At 45.2% G+C, this 17,840-nt stretch overlaps 1 protein-coding gene across 1 annotated transcript in view; it reads left to right on the top strand.

Annotated features, from left to right (window-relative positions):
• LOC146854046 (snaclec bitiscetin subunit alpha-like) overlaps window positions 1-17,840 on the top strand; it is a 172,268-nt gene that overhangs the window by 36,132 nt on the left and 118,296 nt on the right. The window lies entirely within an intron of this gene.

The following is a 17,840-nucleotide window of genomic DNA, read 5'->3' as shown; positions in this document are numbered from 1 at the left end:
CATGTGCAGGCTGCAGGAGGTAATTAAATTAATTATCCAGTTATATAGTGTTATGTGCTGAAATTAAACATGATCTAGCTTTTGGGACATTAGATTGATTTTGCATAAAAAATGTAGATCTTTGAATTGTGTTCTTCAGAAATGTGTTCACCTGTAATCTAAGCTTTGATAAAAATCAAGTTTTGTGAGGTGCGAATTTGTGTGCATTGTAAATTGAGTCAAAAAATATTCATGAAAAAATGCTGATCTGATTTAATTTACAATTTTATTCAACTATATTTATCTGACTCCACTGTGTAGTGATAAAGAATGATGAGCAGTGAAACAAGTTCCAACTTATTGCATGACTAATTAAAGATATTGCAAGCAGTTAAAACATATAAAATAACATAACTTGGTACAATACCAAGCGTTGGCATAGCACGAGTTACAGTATGATTTAATATGGGGTAGGAATTCGGTGCATGCGTGACCCATACCAGAAACTTATTATGATCATGGAGCTGTTCCAGCTGAGATGCAGGCTCAGCTGTTTGTATCAGGGGATATACAGGGGCAATGTTGGTAGAAATGCCAGAAAGTCCTGCTAAAGTGCATAAAGTGCATTCTAAACCCAGTCTGCTTTTTAAGCCCGGTCATCTGGGCTTGCTCAGGCCTTGCGGTGGTGATAGACTTCTCTCTAGATGTACAATGTGTCAGAAGACCTGAAGGGGGAATATGCAAGGGCTGAGAGGTGGTATGTGCAGCTATCAGGAAGGTTAAAAAGGTTGAGATGTTCCAAGAGCGATAAGGTAATTAAAAGGGAGCGTGCAATAGCCCAGAGAATTAAGTCAGTGCTTTAGTGACGTGTCAGGGTTAAGTTAATTTTGACAGTACATTGTTTAGGTGGTTGGATCCAGAAAAGTGGGATAACAGTTTGTAGTATCCTGCATCTGTTTGGTTATGTAGTTTACTCCTCCTATCGTGGAGATGTTTATATCCCAGCATATTGTTAATGTTATACTATGTACACTTCCTGCTCAGCCAGTGTGTTTGTGCTGAGTGCTGCTTAGAATGTTGGTGATTGATGATGCACCCCGGAATGTTTGGAGCTGGTGTGCTGTGGAGTGACAGTTGAGAATGGGCTGAGCAGCAGACAGGCTGCTCCTGGTGGGGCTCTGATTTACAACTTAACTACTTGATGTTCTGAACTTTACTACTTGTTATCTTCATGAATAAGACATTTTGAATTACAACCTACCTGCCTGGACTTCATCACTACATATATTTACACAGTTTTTTGTGAAATTGTATTGAATGTGTTTAATGCAAGTAACTTGCATAGCAACTTATGGCCTGCCTGAATTGTTCGAGTACTTTGTTTGATCAATGAATGGCTAAGAAATTTTCTGTGTTCATCGGTAAGTGCTGGGCAGATGCAGAGAAGATGGAGTAGGGTCTCCTGAGGCTGACCGCAGAGGTGGCACTTAGTGGTGGAAGGGTGAGTCGACCAAGGTGGAAAAAGGTCTAATGAGGAAAAGTTTCCCATCCTGATGAGGCAAAACTTGATTTTATGGTGGATGGAAAAAGTGTTGGCCAAGTATTTTTGCACCCCTCTTTTGTTGTACTTTGTTTAACACTATTTTAATATTCAGATGAGGGTAATTTTGGTTCCAATGAACTGCAGCAGTTTTGAGTTTTATGGCTTCCTGAAAGCTGAGGTTCCAAGGATTTTGAGGGTTTGGATTGCTCGTTGAAAATATTTTCAACCAGATTACATTTTTCAGTGAACCTGTTTTTGCAGCACCAGTTGAGTGTAGATATATAACGGTGCAGTTTTTCTGGGTAAAAACTTGATTGCACAGCATAAATTCCAATTGGATCTGGGCTGCATAGAAGTTTGAACAGTGATCTAAAGACCGAGTTCCAGGATTTGTTCAGAAAAGTACCCAATTTCGCGGGGAAGGCTTCCGAGCCATATACCAACGTGGGGATGAATTTGGGTTTTACTATCTTCAGTAATGACTCTATAGTACGCTGCTTTGTTTTGAGCATTAAATCAATCATTCATAACTAATTAATACATAATATGTGTGCAGATGTGCAGATTGTAAAAATCTTAATCATTTTGAAGAGAGGTGTTACTTAGAGTGAGTTATAGTGCCCCTCTCCATCACAATGGTGATAAATTACATATTATACTATACAGACTTTTATGCCATGATATTGTTTCATGTGTACCAGATTCAAAGAAAGATGTTTAGCCAAAATCAGGCTGAAACAGGTTATTTGTGTGTAGTAAGAACAATTTACAATGAAGAGACACATGACCTTGCCTGGCACTTTTTATGGGTTTTTCCTCAAAATGTATGCCTTTTGACCCTATTTTATTGGCTAAAGGACTATGGGTACTTTACCTCTACTGATGAGAGCTAAGGTGCATATGCTCCCTGTGTAAACTGCGAATGGTTATCCATGATTGGCATATTTGATTTCCTAATAAGTCTCTAGTAAACTGCACTGAGAGTGCCAGGGCCTGGCTGTGCCACCCACTTGAGTAACCCTGTAAATGTGCTTCAGACCTGCCACTGCAGTGTCAGCATACGCAGTTGTAAACTGCCATGTTGGCCTGGCAAGTGCGCCCACTTGCCAGGCCCTAACTTTCACTTTTCTTACATGTAAGACACTTCTGAGGTAAGCCCAATATACCCCTATGGGCAAGGTGCAGTGCATGTTAAAGGTAGGGCATGTACTGGGGTGTTTTACATATCCTGATAGTGAAATACTGTGTATTTAACTTTTTACCACTGAAAGGCTTTCTGTCCCATAGGTTAACAAGGGAGCTGCCTTGTAACATCTTCCAACTTTCCATTGGGACAAGATAGAGAAATTGAGTTTAGGCTCTCTGAACTCTGAATTTAATAACACACCTTTTACTGAAGGTGTTTTTTGAATTTTTGGGTTGAAAATGCGCCTTTTAGAGAGTGGGCATTTTCTTGCTTTACCATTCTGTGTGCTCCTGTTTGTTTGTGTATTCACCGTCTGGTTTTGGAGGACAGGAGCTGGGGATGTGCATTCCCTCTAGACAGTCACAAGGGGGGTTGAGGTGTGCCCTGCCTTGCCTGGATAACTCATTGCTAGGCTGAATAGACCTGGTCTGCATTTAGATTGGTGGGAGGAGTTTTGCTAGCACCTGAATGGGTTGTGTCTCCTTTGCACAATCCTGTCTCCATCCCCTGTGTTAAAGCTGGACCAGGGAGGACACAACCTGGTTGTACTGAGCTCAGAGGCTCTGAAACAAAGACTGCAATGAGAAAATGGGGTGTAAGTATAAGACCTTAAATCTCAGGACCTTTGATTACTTCTGTAAACAAGAGAACCATGCCAAAAAGAAGAGTAGAAGAGCTGTGTGAGGAGCACCACCTTATCTGCATGAGGGGTGGGTTGGCCTGCAGTTGCTGCTTCTATCTGTGGGAAAGTACTGACTCTTCTTGCCCTGCTGTGGTATCCTGAATGGGAAGGTGCTTACCTCCTGTTGGAAGGCTCAGAGAAATCAAAAACTTCAGAAAAGTTCCTAGCTGGATCACAAAGTAACCTGTCTGGAAGGAGAGCTGAAGGGCACTGTGAGGAGCACTACCGTGTTCTGTTGTATGAGGGGTGGGTAGGCATGCAGTTGCTCCTCCTGTCTAGAGCAGGGAAAGGCCTGGACTGTTTTTGACCAAGCCAGCACTGCATTTCCTGGCCCCAAATCTGAGGCAGTGATTAAACAAACAAGTGCTTGGACAGTGCTTCCCTGGGGATTGATGTTGAGTCCTACCAAGAAGCTCATGCTGAGTGTTTCAGTGGACTCCTTCTCCCGTATGAGAGCCATCGGCGCAGACCGAGCGCTGTGACACCAGAGAAGCTGTGCCGCCCTTCTGCTTCCCTGTGTGGCTGTGCGCCCTCCTACAACAGTGCTGGGAGTGCCGTGTTGTTTCCTTCTGGGAGAAGGGGCCGGAGAGAAGGAGTATGAGAGTGGCTTCAGGTGGTCCCCATTGTGACCAACAAGTGCAGGCTAAGACGCATTTCCTGGCAACCTTCAGCAGCTGCTTCCCTGCCTTTCCCCGATGTTGGAGGATCCTTCCCACTTTGTTCTGCCTTTCAAGAAGCAGTGGTCACGGAGAAGGCCCGGACTCGCTACAAGTCCCGAAGGTGAAAGGGGAGTCTTTAAGTGCCGCCATCACTGTCCCGGTCCCAAGGGTCCAAGGCAGACATTTCTCTTTTGCTCCGTGTTGGCCTCAAGGCTTTTTCAGTCCTGAGGGGGCACATTTTCATGGCACGCGAGTACTTGTAAATCTACCACATTACATGGAGTAGGTGTACAGGGGGATTCCTGCATCCTGTGAGTGTGAATCCACTAGAGAGGATCTCTGCTGCGACGTAGGGCTGGGGTTCCAATGAAGATGCCCTGGTAGGAATTGAAATAACCGAGGTTGGCGTCCTGGGTGAAATCTCACTGAAAGTACTGTAACTGGCATAATATGCACCCAGTGCCTCTGGGACCTACATGAGACCTTGCAGTAACATATAGCGCGTAATAGGAGTACAGAGGGGTGGCATCCCATGGTTTTATGTAAAGTATGGTGATCCATTTATTCTCTTCATTACATGCTGAATTACAGTCCCAGAATGTATTGATATACGTAGTTTTTGCCTTGCAATGTCAGGATAGCGATTAATACTTCAGGATGTGTGGAATATGCACAGTAATTGTGTTCTCATGACATTTGCAACCTATAAGTATTAACTTTATTGCACTGACTGTAATGTTATGTCAATTGCCTAGTTGATTTATGTGTTATGATTTATGTGATTATGATCTATGTGGTTATATACAATATATGAAATATTTGTATATACTGCTGTTTGGAGTCACTTTTGTGGTGTATTGGTCATGTCACTGGTGTGTGAGTGTGAGTGTGTATTGCACAAACACTTTACACATTGCCTCAGAGATAAGCCTGACTGCTCTGCCAAGCCAACATGGAGTTGAGCAGGTGTTATCTGGGGTGTGCAACTCCCTCACCTTGACAAGAAGATTGGGTTCTGCCTGGCTTAAGTGCATACTCTAGCTGACCAGAAACCCCATTTCTAACAGTTTCTTTTCCCGTATAGAGATAAACAAGCCCTGGTTGCTTACTTGAGGGTTCAAAGGGACCCAGGGTTACTGGTAATGAAGGTTTTAATAGCGGTTTGATCTTTGGCAAAGCGACTGCTAGCACAGCAAAATCCAAATTCAGATAGTAAAGATCATAAAAGTTTAGATCTGTTTGTAAGCCTTCAGCCGCTGCTAAGAACAACCAGAGCTGGGTTGTTCAGCAGGCCATCCGGCCCATCTTTTAGCAATTGATTCATTGCATAGTTCTACATTTTGACAGCTACATAGTAACTCAAAGCTGTTAAAATTATGCTCTCCAGTAGATCAAAGCTGTTTTTCACCAGTATGAGTAAGCCACTCGATGGTCATCCAAACCATAATTTTGATGTCTTCGAGCATTGTAAAATTCCTTTTTCCCAAGATTCCTGTAGGCATACTAGGTGTAGGCGAGTTAGGAAGAAGCTCAAGTCATTTTGTTAATTACTCAATTGAAGAGTAATCTAGCAATATTACATGAACATATCAAGAAGCTTTGTCAAAGGAACTGGGCACCTAGCATTGAGATATTATGTATACTGCTCCCTGACAGAGATGTCATTTGCATAATGGATGTTCCTGGAAATGGTCCAGTGGAGTGTAGGCTTGAGGAGAGCAAACATGGGAGAATATTTCAGTTTTCTAATTTGGGGGATTGCTGTTCCCCACTCTGCAAAAATCTCTCACTTAGCCCGCATTTTTTAAGAGATCTGTTCTGAGGCCCAAGTTGTTCGGGCTTCGTTCTATGCTCAAATGTTTATTGGGAACAAACTGCTCCATCATAAGATCAGAGGAACCTATAGAGTTTAGGTCAGGAAAAAGTCAGATAATCTGTAAAATATTCTTTCAGTTAGGAATATCTTGAGGACCCTTTGATTGGTAGCAGGGTGCAACGTCTATGCACTGATTTTCTGCATAGCAAAGATGACTCTTAACAGATTTAGCATTGACTTGATCCTTGACATTACATTGCTGTTGTGTGGATACTCCTTTAATACTTTATAGCTTGCAGAAGACAAGCCCTGTGGCTCAGCGTTTATCAAACAAAGTAGAAGGTGCGCCATCTGTTAACCACATCGGGTGCATTGGGCACAAAAGGAAGATAGGCAATTTGTTTTATCAGTGGCTGATCAGTCATGGGGTTCCAGGTGCACAGTTTGCTGACAAAATGAAATGCTGTCTGCAGCCTTGTGTAATAGGTCCATCAATGATGGCTGGGAATCTTTATGAGACTTTGATCTACCTTTGAGTTGTAACCAGCTGAGATTCAGGATTGATGCTTTGAGACCCAGTTATTGGAGTAGCACCTTTTGCAGAGTGTCATTCAGGTTTATTACTTTGACATTCACTTGTTCATGAAACACCAGTTACGTGTTCTTGTAATCTTGGATAGAGACAGAATGGTCAAAGATAGTCATAGGCCAGGTGAGATATTCCTGACTACTACCTGACAATAGATTAAAGTGTTAGTGGAGTCAATAGTTGTGGAGGCAGAGATCTCATTCAAGGTTCCCTCAGTTGTTGAGTTGCCGTCCTCTGTTAATGCGACATTTTGTGCAGGTGCTACTGTTTGACCAGGCTGCTTGCTTTCAAAGATGGAGTAAGTTATTTGCAGCAGCTGAGGTGCAGTAAGACCTTCAGTAGAGACCGCACTTGGTAGTTTAGTTTTCATACATCTTTTACCAACGTGCATTTTGGAAAGTGTTGACTAAGGATACAAGCATAAGGGATTCCCGGAATGGTTGCCCAATGATGGCAAATTGTTACACCTACTTTACGTGCATTTGACTTATCTGAGGGAATGAACTAATGTTGGCAAAGAGTGCGGAATCTCAACCTGCGAGGTTGAAAGGCTGGACGTGCCACAGTCCATTTAAGAGGGAGGCTGAACAAAAGTTGAGGGACCTTCAGAGGCTACTGATTTTGCCTATGAACAGGATTTCACTGGGAGGAGCGGTACAAGCTAATTATATCATCATTTCTTGACAGATAAGAAGTGATTTCCATGATTTGTTAATATGGCTAAGACTTCATTGGAATTATTAAATGAAGACACCTCAGTATAAGCCATTACCTCTCCTCCCTCCCTCTCCTTCCTTCATAACCAATGAGGCCCTTTGCCTCCCGAAGACACACCCCCAGCTTATAAATACACCCCGCGCTGCCACCTCCTTTTCTTTTTTGTCTCTTGATTGAGACTTACATACTGGTTTCCCCTCTGTGAAGAGCCAGGGGGTCATCCGGCGCTGGTCATAGACTCCTCGTTGACGGGGTCTGTAGTGCTTGTGTGTGGATGCTGTGACAGAGTATGGCAATCCACTGATGGCTGGGGCTGTGTTTCTGGGTCACGGTCACAGTGCGGCTGGATTGGCTTGAACAGAGCAATTGGAGTGAAGGTGTTTGATCCCGTTTTTGGTGTATTATACCGTTTTTGCTTCTCTCCTTATTGGCGTTAGGGACGTGGATGGCCCCTATTGGTCTGACACTGGTTTTCCCTGGGACTATTTCTGGGGCTGGTGTTTGTGATTGGGTGTTCTTATACTTCAACCATGGGTTGTAAGAGGTTGTTCAAGCGAACAACGTGGTATCCTCCTCGTCATCCTTGATGGATGGATCCCGTGTCCCAGAAATGGCCTCTTGTTCGGCGCTCTGATGTGGGTGAGATGGTCCTCATGTCCAGGGAGGAAGTTCAGGGCATGATTGAGGTGACTGTCTCCAAGGCTCTACAGGCTCATCCTGGATTGCCTGTTGGTCCTTCCCGTCCTTGGATTGTGGATCCTGGGGCTTAGTCGTCTCCTTCAGATGGGGTGGGCCCTTCTCACTCCTCTGGTGGGAAGTATATCACCAGGAAGGAGATTTGGGATGTTTTGGTGCATGTTTGGGACAACTAGGGGTTCCCTCCTTTCCAGCATAGAGAGAAAGGGAGGGGCTTTTTCCCCAGTATGAGAAACCCTCTCTGTTGGGCATTACTTTTCAGGGCCTGGTTCGGGAGATGGTGATGCGGGGGTGGAGAAAGGTGGACAAGGTCCAAATCCAACGCTTTTTCCAGAAACTGTACTTAGTGGGAGGGGGTGTCCATTTTCCCCACTCTATGGGGTTGGATTTGATTCTGGATACTTTGATTGGAAAGACTGGCATTGTGGCTCAGGCAGCGGAAGGCGGATCCTGCTGCCATTCAAGCGATTTTTCCTCTTGTCCTGCCAGGAGATTTTTTGGCATCTTTCGATCTCGAGGACGCTTATCTCTACCTCCCTGTCGCAGCCTCTTCATAACAATTCCTGAGGTTTGCTGTGGGGCGTGCCCATTTTCAGTTTTGTGTTCTCCCCTTTGGCCTCAAGTCCTCTCCAAGGGTCTTTACAAAGGTCCTGGTGCCACTGATGGCTACCCTTCATACAGAGGGGGTGTTCGTTCATCCCTATTTGGATGATTTCTTGCTTCATGCGGCGGAGGAGTCTCTGTTGGCCGCTTAGGCCAAAAGGGTCTTGGAGGTTCTGCAGGGACATAGTTTTTTGGTGAATTGGGGAAAGTCGTTTTCAGACTCTCGAGGGTCATGTTACTCTGAGAGGCGACTGGTCTGGCCTTGATGTCCCAGGATGCTCCTCCGGCAGTGGAGTGGTTGAGGGTGCAGGGTCATTTGGCTTTGGTGCTGTTTCTTAGTCCCTTGGTGCGGTTTCACCTTCTTCACCTGGCAGCTGGGTTCTGGCTGTGTGGTCTCTGGGGGCCCAGGATCTGTTGACTCCACTACGGATGACGGGAAGAACTCTCCTGTTGGCTCTGCCAGCAACATCTTCTGGCCAGGGTCTACTTGTCTCCCCCAGCTCTGCTGGTGGAACTGTTGGATGCCAGCCTGTCTGGTTGGGGGGCATAGATGGAGTTGGTACAGGTTCAGGGGTGCTGGTCTCTACAAGACTCCTAGATGTCTTTAAACTGGAGGGAGTTGTGGGCCATTTGGCTGGCTTTTCACTTATTCCTGGCAATGGACAGCTTTTTCGGCCTGCTGTACTTCGAAGGAGGTTGATCCTACTGTTGCTGATCTCTTCTTGATTATGCCATTCCTGCAGGATGTTGCTCAGTTGGGTTTGTTGGTTGCTTCACTGCAGGTGCAGTGGGTGGCCATTCGGGCATTCAGGAGTTCCTGTTACAATATGCAGGCTGACTGGGCCAGTTGCCCCGGCTTTAAATCAGGGCCTTTTGAACCTTTTTCCTTGGCCTGTTCGCTCTTTTCCATGTTGGAATTTGAGGTTGGTCGTGGGTGTGCTGTTGGGTCCTCCTTTTGAACACCTTGAGGGTTTGGAGTTGAGGCTCTTGACTTTCAAGGCTTGTTTCTTGGTTGCCATCACATCAGCTAGACGGTTGGGGGCCTTGTCCTGTAAGTATCCTTTCTGCAAGTTCTTTTCAGGCCAGATGGTGCTGATGCCGTTCCGTCTTTTGTCCCTAAAGGAAATTCGGCTTTTCATCTCAGTCAGGAGGTGATTTTGCCTGAGTTTTGTCCTTATCCTTCCTCGGCTGAAGTCTGTCGGTTCCACTGTTTGGATGTGCGGTGGACTTTGTTTTGGTGTTTGCAGGTGGTGGAGTCCTTCCGGAAGGGGAATGCTCTATCTGTGAATTGTGGTCCAACTAAGAAGGGGGAAATGCCCTCCATGGCTACTTTAAATCATTGGATTCAGTCTCTGGTACTTTTGGCTTACAAGGTGAAAAGGGTGGATCTTCCTATGGGGGTTCAGGGGTGCTCAACGTGCAGTATGGCGGTTTCTCTGGCTGATTTGCAGTGTACCTCTGTGGTGGAGATTTGTAGAGTGGCAACTTGGTCTTCCCCTTCCACTTTTGTCTGCCACTATCGGATTGCTGGTCTGGAATGTTTGGATAATGCCCTAGGCCACAGAGTTTTGTCCTCTATGACGAAATAAGGGGATTATGTTTTTGATTTGGGTACATTAATAAAATGGTTTTCTCTTCAATCAGTTGTCCGTACCTGTTTTTGCTAGCTCTTTCCCCATTATTTAAGAAGGAAGGCGAGGGAAGGATGGGAGGTAACACATCCGTTATGTACTGATAATGGTATTGCTTCTAGTCCTATTCCTTCACCTTCCTTCAAAGTCCCTCCTGCCCTCCCGGTGTGGTACAACTGATTTCTAGGCTCGGCTTGTTTACATATAGGAGGTGGGGGCTTATAAGCTGGGGGTGGGTCTTGGGGAGGCAAAGGCCCTCATCGGTTAAGAAGGGCGAGGGAGTAAGACTAGAAGTAATGCCATTATCAGTAAGTAATGGACTAATTTATACCATCTGTTCTCCAAAAAGAGTTGTTTGAGCCTCTGCTATTTTTGACAGGGTTAAGCTTATCACACTCATTGCCGACAGCACAAGGTACAGAGGGGGTGTGAGTTCCTCTATGGAATTTGATGGAAAGGAGTGTGAGGCAATAATTGGTTTGTTTCTTGCATGCTTGCCAGCCATGGTGGGGGGGGCTTGTGAAATTTGTAGAATTTAAAATAATAATAATAATAATAATGTCTGATGAGCTGACTCACTAGTCATGTAAAGCAGTAATTAAAACCATGAGCCCCAGGCTTTGTGGGCACCGGACCAGATTGTTGTGTTGCAGCATTAGAGGCGGCATGTGGGGTACTGTTCCACTTCTCCCTGCCATAGGTAGAGTCGTATTAGGAGCTTCAGAAATTAATTATGTGGATTTCTGTTGAGCTCCAGGGTAACAGTATGATAGGGATGAATACCAGCAGAGTGATTTGGGATGTGCCATATTACTAGCTTTCTTGCTGACTCGATTAGTGTCTCTGAGTTCATGATGTATTTTCGATCGACAGTGGGAGGAGAGGTGTTACTGTGTTGCACTACATCTTATGCAGACTGATGTGATGGTATAGGTTCAAGACAGGTTTTAACAGAATAAGTGGGGAGGAATGTATTCACACATATTTCGGACTAGTTAAATTAATGGGAATAACCCCCTTACAAACCTTGGACGTAGCCTGGGGTAATGTAGGCATGAGGATGATGGTAGAAAACAAGAGAGAGGTAGAATCTGCTTGTTCAACAGTTAAGATGCCCCTAGCGGAAGCTTGTTTAGAGTCAGGGCTACTTGGTCCAGCTGCCAGGGTAAGAGGGAAATTATTTGAAACTTCAACAGTCATTTTGTTGTCAACATCAGGGTCTGGATCTATGCTCCTGGCTGTATAAAGAAAGCTCATCTTTTGGACAGCTTTGTGAGGTTCACTGCCCAACAATCTTGGTACGTGTATGCTGGCAGGTTTTCATCTGAGATTCATTGGATTCCACAGAGCCCTTTATGTCGATACAATCTACTGTGCCGCGATGAGATGCAATGACTACAAAAGTACTAGTGATAGAAAGTGATGGAAAGGCAAAGGGAAGGTACAGAGATAACCTCTACAACTCTAATCTTCTATGCCATTAAAGCTACCATGCCCCTGGAGAATGGCTTGATGTTAAAGACATGTGGATAGGTGAAGAGGAGAAAAAAGCTGCTTTATTATATTTCTGTTGTTCCTGCTGCTACCATTCCGTGCTGTATTGGGCCTTTCTCTCTGTCCCAGATCCCGCTCAGGACAGCTCCAGTTGGTTCAATGCCTGAGCCTGTGACTCTGTGTGGTGGTGATGCAGAGAGGATCACATAGTGCTCTCCAGCTGGAAAGTACCTAACGGTGGGGGCTGCCCCCTAGCTGGGAACACAAAGATAGACTTGCACTATCTGGTGTTAATGGACAACCAATGAAACATGCACCAGACAGTAGGAGCTCGGGGCACATCTCCGCCAGCAGGACTTAAAGTGGGCCGGGTACCTCCGGTGCAGAGCACCGACAGTTTTTTAAAGGGGACCACAAAACGGATCCCTATCAGGCTCTGTTTATGGCCAAGCACAGGCAGTCCATTTTATTTGCAGACTGCAGTGAGAGCATGCACATCGCACATCGGTGTGCGCATGCTCATTTTGCTCACTCCTCACTAGTGCACTTCAGCCCTCAGCCCACTAACACCCAGTGCCCAGGTTCATTGTGAAGGAGCTCACTCCCGGGGCCCTGCCCATGCCCAGCACTCCTCTGCTCTTTAACTAGGTCTATGCTTCACAGGTCCACTTACACATGTGTTAAGTAATGGCCTTAAACGGCCGCATAAGTCTCAGACTTATGGAATGTGCAGACACTCTGGGAGTGGGACCATACATTAACAAAACATCACTGATGCTATCACATTCCTCAAATATTTGGAAGAAATCCATGGAAATCGCACTTATACTACACTTATAAAGTTTGTATGACAAACCTGACTATCAGCAATACACCTGGTTACTAATTCAAACGTTCATGTAGATGAAAGCAGAAAAGAACGCCTTGAAACACACATCAGTAATTTCCAGTAATACAGGAACATGTGCCATTTGATTCAACTCCCAGATTTCTACAATATCTTCCATGAAGGAGTCCAAAATAAGTATGCAAGCTCAACGTACACAAGAGCATAGTCCAAAACACATGGTGGTATAACAAACAAGCATTGGAAAGCTAATAGCTCCTACCTGTTGAACTTGGCCCATTTTGCAGGGTCATCCCTGAACTTTTTGCCTTCCTCCAGCATATGCTCTCTTTGTAAACTATTGTTATGATTAGTGACTCCATGATTGGCTTATTTGATTCACCTGTCAGACCCTAGTACAGTGCACCATGTGTGCCCAGGGCCTGTAAATCAAATGCTGCTGGTGGGCTTGCAGCACTAGCTGTGCCACCCACAGGAGTAGCTGGTATACTTTGGCTCAGGCCTGCCATTGCAGAGCCTTTGTGCAGTCTGGGACTGCCATGTCAACTTGGCAAGTGCACCCACTTGCCAGTCCCTAACCCTTCCCTTTTCTGCATGTTAGTCACCCCAAAGGTAGGCCCAAGGTACCCCTATGGGCAGGGTGCATTGTATGTGAAAGGTAGGACATGCCCTGAAGTGTGTGGCTTGTCCTGATAGTGAATTACAGCCAATTTTGTTTTTCACTATTGCAAGGCTACCTGTCCCCATAGGCCAGAATGGGCAGTTTGATTATAACACCTTATAATCCTAACTGACCCAGGGAACGTGGTAGAAAAACGAATTTAGTATGCCTGAACTCAGAATGATAAAATACATCTTTTAGTGAAGTTGTTTTTAACATTCTGTGTTTGAAAATACCACTTTTAGAAAGTAGGTATTTTCTTGCCTAACCATCCAGCCTGCCTCTGCTAGGTTGTGTATTGCATGTCTGGTTTGTGAGTGACAGGGGCTGGGGTGGCTCCAGGAGACAGAGTGCGTCAGCACTAGGCTGAATAGACCTATCTGCATCGGGGTTGGAGGGAGGAGTAGCACCTGGGCCTGAATAGGGCTGTGCCTGCCTTTCACAATGCTGGCTCCACCTCCTGTGGTGCGTCTGATGACCCTGGCCCACACTGACAAAGGAAGAAGTTGTGCACTGGCAGAATGCACAGAACTGGTTTGGACTAGGTACTGGCCCCTCTGCCTTCGGAGGACAAAGGATTTAGTAGTATAAATATGGGGACCCAGACGCCAAGACTTTAGATCACTTCTGGAACAACAAGACGAACCTCTGCCATGGAGAAGGAGTTGGACTGCCCCCCTGCCAGTGTTCTGTGTTGTTGGGTTGGCCTGCAGTGGTGTCTTCATTGCCAAGGAGAGGAGAAGGAACTTTTAAAGGACTTTCATCATCTTGTAGAATATCACTCCAAAGACTTGAACTTGTGCTTGCCTCCTGCTGAAGTCTCAGGGACAAAAGACTTCACCACCAGCTCCCCTCTGAATTTCCTTGCTAGGAATTCTGTCTGCAGAAGCCTGGGAGCTGGAAGCGCAACTCAATGAGAAGAAGCGTGTCACAGTCACATCGCCGGAGAAGCGTGTCGCGGCTGCAGAGGTCACCGCCGCTTCACCAGAGAAGCGTGCCTTCGTCAAAGCTGTTTACCAACGCATCACCGGAGAAGCATGTCGCCGCCGCAGAGGTCACCGTCGCATCACCGGAGAAGTGTGTCACAGGGCCTGTCACGGCTCCAAAGTTACAGAGTTCCCACACGGCCTTTGGGCGTGCCCACATCGTCTTCACGTCGTTGCATCAAGGGCGTCATCGTATCGCATCGCACCGGATTGTCGCATCGCATCAAGGCGCCATCTTTTCGCATCGCACCGGAACACAGTACGAGAATAAACGCATCACCTCCTCTCCGTTAAGGACCAAGACGCATCCCCTACTCTGCGCAAGCATTGAGGCACGACGCATCGTCTCCCACGAAGCAAGGAACCGACACACCTCTATCCCTGTGAACCTTTTGTTTCTTTTGCGTTACACATCCAGGTACTTTTGTGAGAAACTTGTTGCATTTATCACCAACTTCAACTAAGTTACTTCTACCATCTTTAAGTCTATTTCGAGTACAGTATTGTGGATTTTTGTCATTTGTGGTCTTGTGTTAAGTCTATCTAAAGAATACTTATTTTTATAAAACCTGTGTGGTGTCCATCTGTAGTGTTTTCACTGTATTACTGTATGTGTTCACAAATGCTTAACACACTGCCTCTGAGATAAGCCTGTCTGCTCGTGCCAATCTACCAAGGGGGTGAGCAGGGGTTATTTTAGAAGTGTAGCCCTTACCCTGACTAGAAGCACTGGTCCCTATTTGGCCAAAGGTACCTACCTCTGCCAACTAGAGACCCCCATTTGAACACTCCCTATGCATGAGATTTTGGTTTTGGCAATGTGTTTTAGCCATGATTAAGACAAAGCCTCTAATTGGATAGGCCATGCCCCTTGAGAGGTTTGCCCAGTGGGGGCCTGAGCGGCCTTACCGGAGGCAGATAGGCCTCTATTACCTCCCTTTTCCCAAGGGGGTGGAGGTGTAATTCCCAGTCTCTCTCTGGGCCATATCATTAATGTATGCAGAGTGAGCAAGGTCAGGGGGCCTGAACAGAGATGGTTTCACTTATATTGAGGTGTAGTTCACCATTGTAAACTGATCCGTTTACAAGGCGTGCTGCCAACATTTACATTTTTTTAAATCTCAGTGGGGATAAGTAAACATGCCTTTTTTTAAAGACTCCCCTACTTCTTTTCATAATATTAAAACACTAAAGCATTGTTTTGCAAAAAGGCACAATACACAAATGGGGCCACTTTTTTTTAGGGTGCCTGGGCCTGTTTTTGATGCCAATCCAACCCTGCAGATACCCTAAAAATAGCAATGCCGAGAGGGCGGGCTGAGGTGTGAGCAAGGTGTTTGTAAAGGATAAACACTCATACTCAAATGTGTTCTTGCAGTAATCTGTGCGCCGTGACAAAGAGCGATGGCTTTGGGTTCCCAAGATGAACAAAGCAAGGAACTGCAGATAAAAAAACTACATTACATTACTCAACCTACTGTCTCGGAGAATACATCTTTATTGATTGCACATGCATTGAATTGCCATTTTCTAAATAAAACATGTATAACAACACAATATGATACATAAAGGACTAGCGCACACAGGCATATTACATGCATGCAACAAGTAGGAAATAAAACAAGCATTGGGATAACCAATAGGTCTCGCCTTTGGGACTTTATAAGCTTTAAGCAATGCAGCACACTATCCTGGGTGCTGTGCCTCCAGGGTTTGAATAGCTATACAATTACTATACACTGGGTCATGTAGTCTGATTTAGGAATACAAATAGAGCCAGCAAATAGAAAGCCCAAAAATGTGATTGAGGTTGCAGGCCTACCCTTGGGCTATTTTCCCCATAATAGTAAGAATACCTTCACTCATTACCTGTAGCAATTCTGCAGCCAGGGTGTTTTCCCGCACAATTATAGATTTGCTGTATTTGCCACATTAACCATCATCTGCAGATTTTGACAAGAAATGTTTTGTTTCTAGTGCAAATGTGGTGTTTCTGCACAGTGGAAGGCCCTTCACAAAGGTTTACTGTTCACCTTTCCGTAGCTTGTTAATGTACTTGAGTGTTAAACTGGTACTAATTAGGTGAAAGCTTTACTCAGAAAGTGTTAACATGTGCAACAATAATAAAATAACTAAGTAATATTAATGAATTCTGAGGAATGGTTTGCTTTTCTTGCTGCATAATATAGTCAATCCTCCGGCATAATGTGGTCATCTCCTGCTCCATTTTTCCAACACTCCTGCCTGTAGCCTAGGATATCCCACTGGAACTTACAACTGAACAATAAAAGAGTGATGGAGAACCATTCTTCCCTGAAATCATGCTCGCTTTTTTCTACCATCTAGCTTTATTTGTAACGGGACAGAGAACAGAAGGCCTTGCCACAGTACACGAATGGTAAAACAATGGTAGTTATATTACAATACCAAGGAAATAAAGGTTTCACTACACTGTTTTAGAAACGGTATTGTGTTTAAATTGAGTGCACATTTACTGCTGGGATGTCATATATGGCGTCCAGACGTCTTCAGAAATGAAACTGAAAATGAAGAAAGAAAAATAACAGAAAAGCCTGAACAAGTCGAGGTGCTTGCAAAAACATTAATGCTCTGGCCACTGCCCCTCAGGAGGTTCTGTGTTCAGAACCTCAAAAACATTCAAGGATCAAAAAAAGTAACAGGAACAACTATTGTTACTAGATAAAAGCTTTCTGTAGACACATTTAGAAAAAAATTATTTATCAATAGCATGCTGCGTGGCAGCTTAACTCGACAGGCGACCAACCCATGCAGAGACTGAGCCTGCCGGGACAGATAATTGGTTGTTGATTCCTCTACTCTGATCCTGTTACTAGCTGCAAGGCTGGAGCAGGGATATCAACAGTGGATCCACCTGACCGTGTAGTATTCAGGCTAAACGAAGTGGTATCGGCAGGACCTTGTTTAGATCACTGGACGTGTCCTTCCTTGGAGGATTTTTCCAATGTGGCTAAGAAAGTCTGCTCGGGGTCTCCGTTAGACCCTATTCCGCAGAAATTCTGGAAGGAATTGGGGTCGGAAACTTTTCCGCACCTCCATCTGATTACTAATCAGTCACTAACCAGTGGTGTGGTTCCGGCCTGTTGGAAGGATGCGTTGGTATCTCCCCTTCTGAAAAAACCCTCGCTAGACCCCGCCTGTTATGGGAATTATCGCCCTATTTCCTTGCTGCCTTATCCAGCTAAGATAGTTGAACGCCTCGTCAGCCAGGAGCTTTCAGGGTTTTTAGAGAGCAAGGGTATATTGGAGGAGAATCAATTTGGTTTTCGCCCGGGGCATGGTACCGAGACTGCATTGATCACTGCCTTGGATGACTTGCGAATGCGGGCGGATAAGGGGCACTCTGCAACTTTGATATTGCTTGACTTATCCGCCGCATTCGATACGGTCAGCCATACTATTCTTTTACATCGGCTTGAGGAGGTGGGGGTCACAGAATCGGCCCTAAAATGGCTCTGCTCTTATCTGTCGGATAGACGGCAGGCGGTTTTTCTGCCCCCGTATCAGTCAGATTTTTTGCCTAATAAACAGGGTGTCCCACAGGGTTCCTCTATTAGCCCGATACTGTTTAATGTTTATATGCGACCTTTGGTGCAAATCATTAAATCCTGCAACATTATGGCAGTTAACTATGCCGATGATACGCAATTGATCATCTCTCTGGAAGGCGATCAGGTGGATCCCTTATCTACCTTCCACAATTGTATGCTGG

The sequence above is a fragment of the Triturus cristatus genome, chromosome 4_1 (genome assembly GCF_964204655.1).
Source record: "Triturus cristatus chromosome 4_1, aTriCri1.1, whole genome shotgun sequence".
In the NCBI taxonomy this organism is placed as follows: domain Eukaryota; kingdom Metazoa; phylum Chordata; class Amphibia; order Caudata; family Salamandridae; genus Triturus; species Triturus cristatus.
The sequence above is the reverse complement of the archived record's forward strand: the minus strand, read 5'-3'. Positions and strand labels throughout refer to the sequence as shown.